Genomic DNA, 5,629 nt, shown 5'->3' on the forward strand with positions numbered 1-5,629 from the left:
TTTTTTTTTTATATACATGTATTTTACAGTTTTTATGCATATATATCATGATAATTCACATATTTTTTGTATCACACATTAAATTACGTTAAATTATATGAAAACACATTAACAGAATTTCATTCTGAATTCTTATAATTGAATTGTAAATCTAGAACGTGAGCGCATCTAGAGCGTGAAAACATAGCAGACAATTGTTCAAATCCAAGAAATGACGTTCAAATGATAATTTGAACGTCATTTCTTCTATTTGAACATAATTTAAATAGAATAAATTTTATTTGATTTTGAAAAATAATGTTTAAATCAAAGAAATGACGGTCACAAATCAAAGAAATTTTTTCTTTAACGTATAGCAAAGAAACATTTGTTTAAATCGAAACCTTTTCCTTAGGTGAACGCACTGGTCTATTATGCCAGGGAATTTGATCTGGGAAGGAATAAATGGAACATATGTTTGTACTTCCGTGCAAGGTTATTCACACGCAAAGATTGGACCTACTAAGATTACCAACCCGAAGATTGGAAGAACCCGAAGATTACTAATTTTCAGCGGGAAATTGACTCGTATTGAGGATCGTTTTTCATCAGTACTTTTGCATTTTCGACCGTTATAACTCATTTTATTTGTTCCTGATAAAATGCTCGATGAATTTCCTGTAAAAAAGTCATGAGACTTTCTCACAGCTTTTATTTTATTAAAATAATTCTTGATTATTATTTACATAAAATATTATATAATGTAAATAATGTTTTTTAACGTTATGTTTTACTCTTTTCGTATACTTTCATTTACTAAAAATAAGATACCTTTAAACTAAGCACAAGTTATAATATTTTTAAATTAATTAATATTTAAGTGTAATATGTTAAAAATTATTGATATAGCCTATACTTGAGAGTGATTTTAAAATTAAAAAATCTGATTAAAAAATCTGTATGTAATTTATGATATGAGATTGATAACTGATATTGATAGAATTATTCCAACATCTCTAACTTTACATTTGACGAACCACGAAATGTAATTAACTTTCTCCTTTAATCATTACGTTCGTACAACTGTGTGATAATGTGCCAAAATATCTGACATGCTTTCAAACTCCCAGAATTCAGTTCGCTAATTTCATTTGTTAGCGACTTGCGTTGCTTCCAAATGTATTAATTAATGAGAGTTTGGGGAATCATAAACGCGCAAGTATCATTCAACGAGCAGAATTAGCGCATAGGACGAGCGAAAACTAGCTCATCTGCAAGTTGTCACAGCCATCTTCATTTCCCGACGTGACTGAAGGATCAATAGACATGCATGTAAAGGTAGTTTCGGACAACATGATCAATGTACGCCACATTAGCAAATATTTCATACACATACATGACATGCATAATTATCCATATAAATGTAGGTCAATATTTAGCGAATGTGTATAAAGTTGGCGTACATTAATTATGTTGTTTGGAATCGCCTTGATATTTAGGCGAGTATTCATATTAGCCGCCTGTATTAGACTATAGATTGATGATTACAATTAATGATTATCCGGTTCTATTTCAGCCAGAGATCCGGATTCGATCCCCAGTTGAGTAATATTTTTCACGATAAAATTATTTATAGATTTTTTATTCAGCATCAATAAAGGGATGCTGGAATGATCAAATTATCGATATTATAGTTGTATACAAATTTTTCCGAATTGAACTAAACGGAATAAAAATTTGTAGGATTAAAGTAGACGCAAAATTAGGAGGTAGTGCAGTGGACTTTATACTAAAATCGAAAAAGTTTTTTTCGAATTGCTATGCGATTGCGAATATTGAGATTGTATATAAAGTTATCTTTCCTCGTGAAGCATCAATATCTTTTCTTGCTTTCGACTCTCAACACTTACAAAAGCTTATTTAATTTCCATCTACAATTTTTAACAGATGTATTACACAATCAACAAAATAATTTTTTTAATTGCTCACAGATTAAAAGATGTGTACTTGAGTCAAAGTTTGGCATCAATTGAAATATATTTTTAATGGCATCGCTTCTGAATAAATTTATATGTAAAAACCTTTTTTTAATTCTGTATGTAAAGATCGAAAAGTGGAAGATATATAACTTCTTGATAACTTACTATTTCTATGACTACTAATTAAGAAAATTATCCAATCATTTTACGTGCATCTTTATAGGAGAAATGCAATTAGATAATTTTGTTATGCATACAGCATTTGTACGGCTATACCTATATAAGTTTGTGTGGTTATACCCATCGTATAATAAGATAAGGGGATAGATTCTGAACTTGATACAGAGCGGGAGGGGCGCACTTGCGCATAGTTCAATTGCACATACCACTCATATCGATTAGTTCCTAGTAATTTTTAATTGCTTTACCAATGAGATTGTATTATTTTAAATTAATCAATTAGCGATATGGACAATTGATATACACATATACAGTGCACGTTTACATGACACCCTTAATCGGATTTAATAATATCTGTAGTTATAAAACTAACCAATCATAGCTATTTCTCTGAAGAATGAAATAACCGTGATTGATTAGTTTCTAATTATAGATGTTAATCCGATTATGGTGGAACTATCGACGATTTTTTGTTGTGCAACCAGAAGCAATGGCTAAGACTATCTTCGATTTTTGATCCTTGAAGGAAAATAACCTTAGCCTCTGATTGGATAACGAAAAAAACGCCCTGGTAGCTTCTGATTGGATAACGAAAAAAACGCCCTATATTAGTGTGCTCGTTTTCTAGATAAATTTTGTACCGCTACGCATAATCAGATGCAACCATTTTAAACATTTACATCGATAACTTTAAAGTAACATATTGCGAAATGAGTATATGTCAAATAAAAACGTGTACAAATAATTTCCGAAAAAAAGGATGCAAAAATTTACATTTTTTTTCAATTTCCGAAGAAAAAAACGCAACGTAATGTCATAATGATGTAATGACATAATGCCAACTTCAAATAACCGCAGCAACATGGCAGCTTCTGGATATCGCTTTTCTTATGTTCAAGATGAGCAAAAGCATATCTAATATACTTCCATTTATGGAGAAATTAGACAAGGATATCGATTCTCTAATTTTTATCATAGTGAAAATATGAGCCATATCATGTAATTCCCTAACTTTCATCATGGTGCAATTGCGAGCAATCTCAGGGGAGTTCGTTTGGCAAGAAATTTCTTGTTCAATGATAAGATCCGAAAAAGAACAATAGCCGACTGAATCGATTGAATCGATAGTTTTAAGGTTAAATATATAATTTTGCACAGTTCAAAAACAAAAATAAAATCAAATGGCAATATACATGGTAGCAATTTTGTTACTGGATGAAAAGGATGAAGAGGCCTTTGAACCACATATGAAAATTACACGAAGAATGCTTAGAGATATTCATTTTCAACAGGATTGACTTTGTAAATAATGGCAGAAAATTGTTTAGGCCCAGTACCATAATTCACAATTTACTTTTAACCACTTTTAATCTAAGTTCGACTTATTCGTTATCCGTTTTCAATTCTAGAATTGGAAAAAAATTAGGAATAAATTGAACTTTATGGCCGTGGTCCGATTTATGCTGATAACTCATAAGCATTGTTTGTCTTCATTTAACATTTGACAAACAACAAGAATGAAATGCAGCATTTAGAAGCAAAATTACCATTATTTTGCTACTGCGTATCTTCGGAAATACAACATGTCTAATTCCACCATTATGGGCGTGCCTAATATATTTCCACCATTAACCGATTAAGGGCAGAGCCCTATTTTAACCAATGGGCTAATATGGGCTGCAGTAGAATCCATCCAATGGAAAGCACCCACTGTGACGCGGTTTCCTAGTTATCTAGTTAGGGTGCTTTCCATTTGATGACATAAATCGACATAAATGTCGTTCTATCTTTGTCATTCTCTGAATCAAGAAAGATAGAACGACACTTATGTCGATTTGTGTCATCAAATGGAAAATACTCTTAATTACTATTAGTTACTGTACCGCGTACCGCGCTTCATGTAATCGCACTCTTAGTCTGCTACATTCATATGTATAACGATCTATTTTTAGGTTACGTTCCAAAACTTCCTCTCTGAGGAAAATTTTACTTGAAATATATAGTATACGTAATGTATACTATAGCATATACAATAAAATCATCTTCGGAGAGGAAGTTTTGAAACGTAGTTTTAGTATATAAGACTATTATCAGTTTCTAGTAAAACGAAAAAAAATTTTCAATTAATAGAGAATTTTTTATTTATTTATAAAAATAAATAATTTTATTTTATAATCTAACCTTAAAAGACAGTTTATAACTCTGTAGCGTTCGGAATTAATTCTTAGTACTAGGATTGCTCGAAGATCACGTGATCAAGCTCGCTATCTGCTAGCTCGCATCTCAGATTTACATTATCGAACGCACTTGTTATTGATACTGCCATTGTATGCGGCTACAATAGAAGGAATAAGGAATAAGGAATTAAATATTAGGAATTAGGAATAAGATATTACACATAAGCTATAGTTCTGCTTATAATAAAGGAATAGAGAATAAGCTACAAGATAATAACAAATAGAGATCATTAAGTAGAAATGAATAACAAATTAATGTCATTTCTGATTATAAATCTACATGTTATATCATTAATATTGATGCATATTACAAAGAAAAATGAAAGTTCATAAGAAAAGAACAAATCGGCGATGGTGGGTGCACCCAATTAATGTTCGACATAATATATTGGTTATTTTTACACTTCGTTTCAAGAATTAAAAGATCATCCTGATAAATTCTTTAAATATATAAGAATGTCAGTAGAAGTATTTAATAAATTGTTATTTAAAATAATACCACTTCTGGAAAAGAATAGCAGACGAGAATCTCTTTCACCTGAACATCGTGTAGCCATAACATTAAGATAAGACTTAAATATAATACTTATTAAAAATTTATTTCTCTAATATGTTTAATTAATATATTAATAATATATTTTTTCCATCAAGTATTATATCTAGCTACTGAAGATGATATTTCATCTATTGCTTTGGAATTATAAAATAATTATAGAAACTACAATTATAATAGCAGAAATATTAACCTTTGAATATGTAAAGCGCGCGCCACCAAATGAAACACAATGGAAGGATATAATTAACGGCTTTTATAAATATTGGAATATGCCTAATTGTTTGGGGGCCATTGATGGCAAACACATTCAGATACAAGCTCCACCAAATACTGATTCCATGTGTTTTAACTATAAAAAGACTTTTAGTACGGTTTTACTTACAGCCTGTAATCATGCATACAAATTCACATTAATTGATATTGGAGCTTATGAAAGCGAGAGCGATGAAAGAATCTTTTCAAGATCATCTTTTGGACAAGGCATAGAGAAAGAAACATTTAAGGGGGTATACCCACCTAGACGGTCGAAAAAAAGCCTATTTTCTGGAATTTTTTTAAGAAAATCTATAGGAGTTATGCAATTAATTTTTTTCCCAAATGATTGTGTACATTTTCGAGAACATTTCAATTTTTTTATTCATGAAAATACAATAGAATGGCTGAATAAATGAGACATCCGCCAAGAGCAGCAAAAAAAT

The sequence above is a fragment of the Trachymyrmex septentrionalis genome, unplaced genomic scaffold (genome assembly GCF_001594115.1).
Source record: "Trachymyrmex septentrionalis isolate Tsep2-gDNA-1 unplaced genomic scaffold, Tsep1.0 scaffold40, whole genome shotgun sequence".
NCBI lineage: Eukaryota > Metazoa > Arthropoda > Insecta > Hymenoptera > Formicidae > Trachymyrmex > Trachymyrmex septentrionalis.